The sequence below is a fragment of the Stenella coeruleoalba genome (assembly GCF_951394435.1).
Source record: "Stenella coeruleoalba genome assembly, chromosome: 2".
Classification (NCBI taxonomy): Eukaryota; Metazoa; Chordata; class Mammalia; order Artiodactyla; family Delphinidae; genus Stenella; species Stenella coeruleoalba.
Window position 1 is genome coordinate 74616210 of NC_137147.1, and position 12122 is coordinate 74628331.

General features: G+C 40.5%; 1 protein-coding gene across 6 annotated transcripts in view; it reads left to right on the forward strand.

Annotated features, from left to right (window-relative positions):
- The window catches only part of SALL2 (spalt like transcription factor 2), an 802697-nt gene that overhangs the window by 330525 nt on the left and 460050 nt on the right, over window positions 1–12122 (forward strand). The window contains exon 1 of one of the 6 annotated variants that reach the window (XR_013826969.1): window positions 4452–5943. The exons of the other annotated variants lie outside the window; for them this stretch is intronic. The gene's annotated coding sequence lies outside the window, so the exon portion shown is untranslated. Of the gene's footprint in view, window positions 1–4451; window positions 5944–12122 lie in introns of those variants that run through there. 6 annotated transcript variants of the gene reach the window in all.

A 12122-nucleotide genomic window follows, 5' to 3' on the forward strand; every position in this document is an offset into this window, starting at 1 on the left:
CTCGCTCCCCCTAAATTCAGCCTCAAAACCTTTGATACCTGAGACAAGGCTGTTTCCAGATGTGTACTTCAGGAGAAGCTGGAGTCCTTGATTGGGGTACTGCACGTACCAGAACAGATAGAGCGAAACAGAAGATGAGTAGCTGCACCTCAGCTCCAGACGGGCTCCTTCAGAGACAGTGATGTGGCCGTCAGGCTGGGTCACCGACTGGGCTCCGGCTCCTCCTGAAACATCAATGCTGAATCAATGAACTCAGCCAGAACAAAAAGTCTATTCAAAGTCAGTCCAAAGCAATGTTCCATGTGTAGACAAGAGAGTAAAATGGAACCGTACTCACTCAGGAACAGGAGCACCTCAAGCATCAAGGTGAACACCAGGGTCATGGTGGAGCAGTGAGGAGGCAGTGAGCTCCTTTCTGGGAGATTCTCCACAAACAAAAGTCTGATGACTGGTGGACTTGAACCCAGGTTGCTGTGAGGTTGAGAAGGAATGACACAGGATTTAGATTTCTTCATCTGATGGACGTTGTAACCTGTGTTGGGAGAGAGGCTGTCTTAACAAGACTGCCTGCCTCTGGCGTCTGAGATGCTTTACATGTCATTGTGCAAAAAATGGTGTCCGAATATCTCTTTAAACTGTAGGGAAGGAAGGTTTTTGTGCGATTATTCTGATCTTATATAGAAAAACCATTTCCAGTTTACACAACAGCCCCCTCTATTGGTCAGATAGAGAAAGAAAGAGCAGTTCACAATTTTTGTGAACCTTCCTCACCTCCTTCCTGCCAGGAACACGAAAGTCTCCGAAAGGAGTGGCAAGCACTACAGAAAGTGGCTGCTCTGAATGTGGTCTGCAGGTGAGTAGCATCTGCATCACCGGGGAGCTATTCTGAATGCAGAAGCTCAGGCCCTACCCAGACTTCCTGCGTCAGAATCTGCATTTTAATAAGATTCCTGCGCACATTAGAATTTGAGAAACACTTGTCTAGATGAAGGAGGTAAAAAATACCTTTTGGATTTAATAATAAAGAGATCATTCGTATTTCTGAGAAAAAATAGATTGGTTACAGGAGAGGCATGTATGAGTTTGGAGGAATATTAAATATTTTTTCAGAGGAGCATGCTTGAATATTTTAAATGATGGGAAGAAATCAGTAGCAAGAAAGTCCTGAAGAACCAGACCATAGAGTTTGGACGATCAGTGGGCTGAGGTGCCAGAGAAGTCAAAGTGAATGGAGTGGGTGAAGCGTTTGGACAGAGGCACACTATTTAAAAGGAAGAGAGATATCTTTTTTATTATTAGGGGAGGGAAAGTGAATTATATGTGTAAAAGCAGGAATGTTTCATGTGGGAAGCAGAAGGTTGAGGAAGATTCATTTAATGATATGAGTTGTCTTTACGGTCATCTACCATGACTCATCAAAAGGTCCTGGGTAAGCTGTACTAAGAGCGAAGAGAGTCAAAGGAGATATCGTAAAGTATAGAAATGATACGTTATAAAAACATACAGAATTTTCACGCACCATTTCATTTACAATTGATGTTAAAAACCACGACTATATGGAGACAAACTTCTGTATGGCTGTGTTGATACATATGCTTAGATGGGGACACATTGTCCTCCTGGGATGATGGTTTAAGTAAGAACCAGGTGTAAGAGTGGGAAACACAGCCATGTGTTGGCTTGAGGGATATAATGAAGTAGAAGTATCTTCAAGTGTTCCCGCAGTGGAAGGTTTCCAGCCCACTCATATAAACCAGCTTCACAAACCAGCTCTCATTAATCAGTGCACTTGTCAAAAGTAAACTGTGGTCAAGCTGTAGGCAGGTCTACTGAATGGTTCTTATAAGTCAGGGACAATAATAAAAGCTGGGATTAAAGAATAATATGTAAGGGCCCCTATCCTTGAGGAATTTGGACTAGTGAAGAGTTAAAACCAAAAAATATTCTTAGCATAGTAGATATGTGGTCTTACAAAACTGTGCACAGAACAGTAAAAGAGGGAGAGGGCAAATAAATATAATTTATGTAACCTGGAAAATCTTTTAAAAAGTAAATGTGACATTTACTGGGTCCTGAAGATTGAATGGGATTTTGCCAACTTGAGAAAGAAATATTTATAAGAAGAAAATATGAGAGTGAGTTCATTTGATATGGCTGATGTTCAGAAATCTTGGTGTAATACTGGGGAGGAAGATGAACACTTACTGGAAGTAGTACTGTAGATGGCCACATAAACCTTGGTTTTTACTTTTGGGTCATGGGGAGCCATAGAAGGTCCTGAAATAGAACAGCAATCTAATCTGATGTGTATTTTAGAATGATAACTTCAGGGATAGATTTGGGAAGTAAGAGCTCATGGATAGGGGATACATTTAAGAAGTTATTCCAACCAACTCAGTGAGAGATTATGAGCACCTGGACCAGGATAGTAACAAGGCAAGTAAAAAGAGGTGGTTGGGGCTTCCCTGGTGGTGCAGTGCTTGAGAGTCCGCCTGCCGATGCAGAGGATACGGGTTTGTGCCCCGGTCCAGGAAGGTCCCACATGCCGCGGAGCGGCCGGGCCTGTGAGCCATGGCCGCTGAGCCTGTGCGTCCGGAGCCTGTGCTCCGCAATGGGAGAGGTCCACGTACCGCAAAAAAAAAAAAAAGGTGGTTTAATGTGAGAAATATTTCGAAGACAGAATTGATATGACTTCATGTATCAGTCAACTTTGACTAGGGTAATACTTAGTACAAACAAACTCACAATCTCAGTGGCTCACAAGAACAAAGTTTACTGAGTTGTCCATGGTATGTTAGCTGTGGGTCAACTGCAGTCCCAGCACTCTAAGGCTCTGCTCCTGGATACAGGACGATTCCATTCTGCTACTATGAGTTATCTTTCCATTCTGGACCTTGCGTCGTCTTCACATTATGGATAAAAGCTGAAAAGACAACCACTACCTGGTAAGTGCAGGGAAGAAATAAAAGAAGACATGCCATGTGAATATATTTAGTTTTAGCTATGATATAACATACTTCCTATCCACTCACATTCCATTGGTCAAAGCTGGTCACAATGCCGTGTCCAAAGTCCACAGTGAGGCCAAGTATAGAAAATATACTCCAGCTAAAGATTAGCACAGTAAGGGTGAGAGAGCATGAATAGTCAACACATAATACACTCTAATACTCTTGGAAATGAGCTACATGAGAGTGAGCTTATAGGGCACTCGGATGTTAACTCCCTTACGGAAGAGAAGGTATATTCACTTCAAAATCTTTAAGAAAGTTTTTTGTGAAAACCTAGGAGAAATCAATAAAAACTTATTTGCTTTTCCCATTTCTCTTCTTTGTTCTTTCTTTTTGTGTTGAAGAACATGCCTTCAATGAAGTAGGATGTAGCAACGAGTGGTGAATATTACCCTACTTTAATCAGATTATTTTAGAAAGGTTTGAGTAACTATCTAGTTCACTTGGAATCATGGCAAAAGAGGAGGCTAGGAATCTGATTCAATGATATGGCCAATATACTGGTGGGAATGGAGGTGAGTGATGTGTAATGACAGTTCCGTTAGTTGACGGAGGTACAGTGACTGGAACGCTTGTTTATCTATCATTGCATTTCCCCCTGGTTATAGAAAACACTGTAATTCATTGAATTTGCCTTTTCCACCTCACACATGGCTCTTTCTCAAAGCTGGTACCAGAGCAGCACCAGGCACAGGCTTGGGCATGGGCTGCAGAGGCTGAAGGGCACTGTGTGCAGGCACAGAGAGACGTGGCTGTCTTCAGCCTGGGATCCTTTGATGTACATGTAGCTGTAACCCTCCTTAGTATTCAGAGTGATTCTTACTTATCCTTCCTCCTTTTCATCCTCATTTAAAGTCATTAAAACAGGTCCTTAGGGCTTTTTCCAGCTTCCCATCTATACCAGTGTAAAGCATAAAAAGAGCTGGAAGGGAAACTGCAGGTGAAATTGGTGCTCCCTCCTTCCTGAACATGCAGAGATGGAGAAATCTGTTCCACGCTCAATATGCTGCTCACTTCTGTTCAGAAAGACAGGGTCGGACATAACACTGATCTCTCTACACAGGATTCATTGTCTTCACACGTTCCCAGATAGAACCTAGAGTTACGTGACTACATCCCCCTCCTCCATCACTGCCACATACTGTTCAGAATGTCTTCAGCAGCCCCTGGACTTAAGGCCAAGATGAAGTCACAGGATTAACAATGGAGCTGGCAAAGGATTCCTCTCCATTTATCCTGCCCAAGTATCCTCAGCATAGGAATATTCTTCTTCAGAAAATAGGATTCTGCATCTGGTTGCCCAGCCAATCAGAGACAAGACCCCATACAAGTTCTAGAAACACACCAACAATTTCTGACCTAGACTCAGTTTCCTGTCACTCAAAAGGAGGGCTCAAACACTGCTTTCTTGAGACCAACTTCACAAACAGTGAGGACATCCCCCATGAGTCCACAGCACAAAGAGAGCTGACAGCCATTCAGAAGTGGGCTGCCTCATCGTGCACTGCAATTACTCAACTTGAGAGAGATTGGGATGGCAATTTGTGGCAGGAAAAACACTTCGGTTAGGAATCTTTTATACAGACTTTCAACAAAATCCTCATATTATAAATGTGCACACATACCATGTGCTAAATTATCTATTGCTTTATGTACATTGTTCGAATACAGAAATCACACAATAGAATTACTATCATTCCCAATTTACCAACAGGAAAACTAAAGCTGAAAGAGATTGAGGAATTCACTCCAGGTCAAACACCTGGTAATAACTAGAACACATATCTATCTGGTAAGGAGTCCATGGTGTTTGGAATCTGCCACGCCACTTACATTTGTGATACTCAGTAAATGTTTTAAATGGTAGAGAAGATACGTTCTAAAAATAACAGGAGTCTGCTTTTTGGGTTTCTTTCTACTAGCCAAAAAATGGAACAACTTAAATGTACTGAATGACTCCATTTACATGAAATGTTCAGAAAAGGAACCTATGGAGATATAAAGTAGATCACTGGTTGCCTGTGGCCAGGTATCGGAACAGGGATTAACTATAATTGAGCATGAAGGAGCTTTTTGTGGTGATAAAAGTGTTTAAACCTGGATTATTGTAATGCTTTCATAAGTCAGCTAATTTACCAAAAATCACTGAACTGTACATTCAAAATGGGTGAATTTTGTGGAATGTCAATTTTACCTCAAATAGCGTTGTTTAAAAGTAAATAAGAATTATGTTCTATCTTGCCCGTGTCACAGTCCAGGAATAATGCTAGTTTGATTGAACATACGCATATTAGTTTAAACAGTCATCTTGTGCCCAGAATATCCTTAAGAGATCTGAAAATTATGAAAGCAATACTCTCTGTTCCCTGTAAGCTTAAAAAACAGCTGGAAAAAAAAAAAAGACATCCAGGGGAAATTTAACAGTACAAGATAGCAGTAATTAAGATTGTTCAGAATCTAAATGTACTTCTGGAAAATTGGCAGTGTAAATTGACTATATAACCTTCTTTCCAGTGAACAACTGAAATAAATAAAGGAAAGAGCATGGGGAAGGTACTAAACTCAGGGAACAGTACCTTCCACACACTCAAACAGTGTTCTGCAAAGTGGAACAGGATTGGAAGATATCTCAATGGCTAACCTCTGACTTTCCTTCCCAAGAAAAGAGATGCCACTGTGGTTAATAAAGGAAATCCTGAAAAATCTCATTAATGTCTCCCAATTTAGAAGTGCAAAGGCTGAGGTTAGGGATGGACTGCTAGACAAACAGAAACTAGTACAAGTAAAGTTCCTTTTTTTTTTCCTCCAGATCAGACCACTTGATGAATAGAATAGCGTGGGTATGACCACACCATCATAAAGCCTACTTGCTGTGAAGCGTATTTCTGATGAAAATACTCATCCATTGAAAAATTCACCCGGATATTGGAAGGTATGTGTCCAGAATAAGACAGGCATACCTCCAACAGCCTTGACATTCATGCAACTAGTAAGGTAGAATCCTGTAATCTTCAGCAACCCACCTTACCTGAAATCGAGGAGAAGCCAGTTGATCACTAGATATATTGCATAAATTAAATCTTAGATGAAGTGACTTGCAGGATATACATATTGACAGTTCTAGATAAACACACAAAGATTAGTCCAGCTTAAGCTTTTATATCAGTGTTTGAATAGCATGGACTCTAGAAATAATTTTATCTTTTGTACATTTATTTTATATATACACATACACACACACAAACACACAAATTGAGCCTCCTGCACTAAGTATTGTTCACTCATAGAGGATTCTGTAGTGAAAGGATATAAAAGGCCTACAGTGCGGTAGGAGGAGGAAGAATTGAATAAATGGATTTTTTTAAAAAGATAATTATAGATAGTGATAAGCACTTAAAAAATACAATATTGTATTGAGCTAGAGAGTTGCTCTTGGGGTGAGGGAAGGCATCTGCTCTAGACAGGGTATGGAGAGAGGGCTCCACTCCGACACTTATTCTGTAACACCAGACAAGGTATCGAACCTCTCTCATGTTCAATTCCCTTTTCTGCAAGTAGCCAGTATCTTTCTGGGGGTGCTGGGCTCAGCACTGGCATTCATCATCTCATTCACTTCTCATAAGAACCCTGCATGGTAGATTCTGTCAATATCCACATGGTAGATATGAGGAAATGGAAGCATAAAAATTATTAAGTCATTTTCCGAAGATCACTCAGCTACCGAGTGGTAGATCTAGAAATACAACCCAAGTCGTTGGTCTCAAGCACTTTGCTACACTGTCTCCCTAAAGTAGGATGGACCCAACCTTGAAGGGTTCCAGTAAGAATTAAGTGAGAACACACATTCAAATCACCCAACACAACACCTTCCCTAGCTTAGGCACTCAACCAGCTGCAGGCAATGTGCAGAATCTTGCGGGGGGGTGTGGGGGGTTGGGGTGGGGGTGGGGTTGGGGGGGCATGTTGGGAGACGGAATCTGAAATCGCAGAGGAATCTAGCCCAAGATAAATTTCAGTAGTTTTCTGAGATATATGTAGCAGGTTACCTGGCAGATTTCATGTGTTATCGTGAGTATCCATGGTCTATCATGTTCTTACTGTTAATGAGAAGTCAATTCATTAAGGTGTCATATTGAGAGATTGGGTGGGCATATTATAATATGAAATGAGTGTACCACGCAGTATTGGCTACAATTGTTTATTTTTTCCCATTATTGACTCTTGCTCCCACTTCTCAGGATATTGCTATACTACAAGAAAGGACAGAGCAGTAGACACAGTTATACTTACCAGAGAAGAAACCCCAAACTTGCACAACAATTCTGAGCTTTCTTTCCAAGGTAACCTATAACTCTACAGGCAAAATCATCTCATGTGTTGTATATGTCATTTGAAATCAATCACTTTCACATCTGGCTAGCAAAAGAAAAAAACCAGCCAGTTCTCCTGAATCCTCTCTCTCCTGATTTCTGCATTGGGAAGTTTACTGACTGGTTCAGCAATGGCAGCTTCTATTGTGACTAGGCTTCACCACAATTTTACCCAATGTCACTAGAGGGCAGCAGCGAGGCCAGTGTAGGCATCACAAAATATTTGAGCAGGACACCAGGTGGCAGTGCTTCAGCTTTCTTTCTTGCTGCATGCAGTGTGCTAGAGCCTGATTCTCAAGGAAGGAAAATAGAAAGATTAAAGAGATAAAAGATAAAAGATTCCCAAAGGGGTGACATTTGAGTAGAGACATGAAGGAATTCAGAGGTGCACCATGTAGATATTTGGGGGCATAACATCACAATAGAGAGGACAAAGGCAAGGAGCACAGGTCTTGATATAGAAACATCCTTGGAGCGTTTAAGGAATAATATCTTTCCCTGAGGCCCCTTATTCTTCCCAGCACACTATTGCATAAGGAACTTGCTAAAGCATTCAGCACTGTTAACTGATTAGTGGATGATTTCCTCATCTATTGATCCTGTGGCAATTTGGGCCCAGGTTTGGCATCTTCTTTCCTAGTTCCCTTTAGGTTCCTGTTTAAACCAGTAATGTCACCATCACTGAGACATCCAGCCACCCTGTGCTGGGGCCAAGTGCTTCTCCATAGTTCAAACCTTGCTCTTTAGGAGCCCCGTAAATGCTACACTCTGGCTGGCAATAAAAGTTAGAGATGATATTCACAGTTAGGAAAGTTCTTTCTTATTTCTGAAAAATTAAAAAAATTGGAACAATAAAATCTGTCTCATAGGGTTTATGATATTTGAGTTAGATAATGAAACTGAGATGCATACTACAGTGCCTGACATATAGTAAGCCCAATAAGGACCAACTTTCTTTTTTCTAGTAAAACCTTCCTTTCCTTCAATGTCTGGGTCTGTGTTCTGTTACTGCTTGTTGTTTTCTCCACATCAGTTCAATGATGGGAGCTTCTAAGAAATTTACTTAAGCACTTATTTTCCTGGAGACAGTCATTATTTTTCCCTCTCTTCTTAGGTCCTGTTCTCCTAGCCATACTGATTCATTCAGGATGCTAAAAGGACACAGATGAGGTTTTATTTTCATTTCCCTAATGAATAATAATAATAATATTCCCTGATGAATAATGATCATTTTTGTATATTTATTAGCTATTGGATATAATATTTCTGAATTGGATCTCCAAGATTTTGCCATTCTTATTAACTCTTTTCTTATTGATTTACATGAGCTTTTAATATATATTGCATTTGAGTCTGTATCAGAAATATGCATTGCAAATACAGTTTACCATTCTGTGCCTTGACTTTCCCCCCTACTAGCAGTGATTTTTAACAAAGACAATTTTAAAATATCCTTTCATGTTCATAAGAAGCCAGTTTCAAAGTTTTATTTATTTGTTTTAACACTTTAAAAATGTTTTCACTTGGTGACTTCTGATGTGAAATCAGGCATCATTCTTAATGATATTTCCCAGATTACAATATATCGATTTTCCCTGGGTATTGGCAAGATTATTTCCACTTAAATATTTAAGTGGATTTGCCTTCAATGCCTTGCAAATTTCTGCCAAACCACAGTGGTGGACTTGCAGAATTCCTTATTCATCTTTATGATTTTCCACATAGCATTGCTCCTGAATAAGAAACTTGTTTTTTAGGAAGTCAAGTAGAACAGTGAGTGAAGGTACTTGCTATGAGCAAATAGGTTATGGAATGGGTAATGGAAATGGCAGTTATAAATACCACCTACAATCATGTGGTCATTTGCAGAAACAAGAACTATAATACTTATGACAATTCTTTTTCATTTTGATATGAATATGGTTATGTATACATTAACCATTTTTAAGTCTCTCCCCTACTTGTCTGCCTGTGGTAACATATGATGTGCAAGTATAAGTTTATCTCATATCTCATTGTATCTCAGTGGTTAAGATGCAGGATTCAATGGGACAGTGTGAATGAGGTATAAGAGGAAAGAACACCACCCCAAAATGGATAAATTAACTGGGTGTACTCTCTTCGGGAGAGGGTTAGCTTGGTTTTGGTTGAATGGGGAATAACTGCATCTTATTAACAGGAAGCATAGTTTTGCTGTTGTGTTTATTTGAAAGTTGTGTTGTTAAAAGAGGTATAGATGGGTGACTAGTTGACATAGAGGGTACTGTAGTAGCTTTGTAGTGTCTCAACTATCTGGATATCTATGTCCCAGAGTTTGCTTCCCTGTATTGTTCTGGGTTAGGGTTGGCCACAAAAAAGACTTGCGCAAGGTTTAGAAGGTAGTTGTCATGAAGTAGCCACGTTTTTTAAGCTCTGCTGGTTGGTGGAGGGCTCCAGGAACTGGGCAACTCACACATGTGGCTGCTGATGAACTAGCTCATCTTATTGTTGACTCACAACTCCTCTACCACCCACCCGATCTCCTCCTCATCTTCTCTTTGTCTTGGACCAAGTATGCATGTAGCATGAGGGCAAATGACAGCCACTTCTCCTTGAGGTCACCCACCATTGTGAGACTGAAGGAGGTGAGAGACAGAGAAGTTTTAGTGTGTCTTTGTGGGTTCCATTGTCCTCGTGGTTTCTAGTACCCGTCCATGACACAGTCTGTCCATGCTTTTGTCCACATCCAACTTTCCTTCCCAAATGACACTCTAACTGACTAACAGTGAATTCAGGCTCAACACCAGATGCAAAGATAACAGCTTTGTAGAGACCCCTCCACCAGCTCTAGCTATTGCCTGAGTTCTATTCTCTACAGTGAGTCTCTTATTCTAGATCACTTGTAATTTGCTTCTCTGATTGTACCCTGACACAAAGTCTAAGACGAAAGGACTAAGGAAATGATTTTCATGACCATTTCAGATAACTAGAGCCAGGTTTGTGATGTGAGTGTCTTTAGGTGGAACTGCCACTTTAAATTATCATGGAGCAAATTTTCAACAGTAGACAATTTTACACATGTTCTGTGTGATGGACTTAAAGTCAAAAATTCAAGACTGAGTATGTATTAGTAGAAAGTTACTCTGGACATCTGTTCCCAAGTGAGATAGCAGGCGATTTTATTTAGAATTAAATCTCCTGATCCAGACCACAGATTAAGCAACCACAGGACTACCATTTCTTGTCTGGCATCTGCAGGTGTGCCTTTCAGCGTGGCTCCCGCAGCAAGGGGGCTCTCTCTTATTGAGCTCTGGGGTTTTTGTTTGGCTTTTCCTATTACTTCAAGCACTGTGAGTTCCCGGAGAGCACAGAAGTAGTTTGCAGAATCTTCCACCAGTAAGGCTGAAATGGTGAGGCTGATGAATTTTTGTGTTTTCTGAAAGTTTACAGAATAGCGGCCATTCTTTGCATTTTGGCCAGAAGAACTCTGATGAATAAGGAAAGTCATCTCTCCACTGGGAAGCTGCTTATACCAAAAAATATAGTACTGGCTCCAGCTTGTTTCATACTGACAGCTCAAGGTGACCGCCTCCCCTAGCTGACTGGATATGGCTGGCTGGACTTGAGTAACTTTCTGGGCCGCACCAAATCCTGTGGGAAAAAATCAGAAAACAGAGCTGAAGTAGTGGACAAAATAATGTAGGAATTAGACTAATTTAGGACCCAAAGAAAAACCAAATTGAAATCATGATAAGCTTTCTTTTCTCCAATCCTCCTTTCCTCCCCAAGTCCATGTGAAGTACCATGTGCCTGTGTGCAGTCCTTTCAACCTGAACATTTGTACCCATATTTGGAACCATCCCTACCAGAGAAGATGAAGGCCAGGAATACCCAGGGCAGGCTGGAGAGCACCATGTGGCAAGAATTCCTCTGCACATATGTTTTCAGTTCTGCCTCAAGCTGAGAGTTCAGTGTCTTTGAGGGCCTAGCAGCACATATACATAGTACCTGGGTTCCTGTGTCACTCCTCCAAACAGGAAGTAGGGTGTTATGTTCATAGACCACGTGGTCAGTGCACAGATGGGGAAAAAGTCTGGCTCACCACAAAACTATGTCTACTTTTCTTCCCACGGTAATTGTTAGGCAGTGTCTGAAAAGGAGCATGGAAAAATTAGTATTAAAGTTTTGAGCTGAGGGGAACTACAGATTAAACAGGTTGACACGTGTTGATAATTATTCAGCAGAATAATTTTGCCAGTCCTTTTAAAATAGAATTTAGTATAGGGTATGCACCCTTCTTGTAATCTACTTACTGGTCGTTCATTTAGCCTCTCTTTACTTTTCTCCATTCTGAATCAGTGGAGTTCTTTTAAAACTCACAGATTTTCAGCTTTCTTGGTGAAAGGCAATATTATCCAAAATAATTAATGTATCTCTTTTTTTTAACCGGGTTCTAGGGCTCTATTTAGAGTTTTCACTAAATAAATTTACTTTAACATGAAATGTTAAAAAAATCAGCCCCTCAGGTTTTCAGAATCTATTCAGTTTTTTATGTTTTCATGAAATTATAACAGGAATAATATATTCTTTTGAAACCTGACATTGAGTCTTATTCATTAGACTTTGAGGAAGATCAGGATATTCCAGATATTCAGTCCTGTTGCCTCCCCAGGTAGAACTGTACTTAGTAGATCGTGTGTCCTATGCTTGTCTTGATGTCACGTTTTCTATCCCATTGGTCCAAAGTGTTCTGTCTCACTTG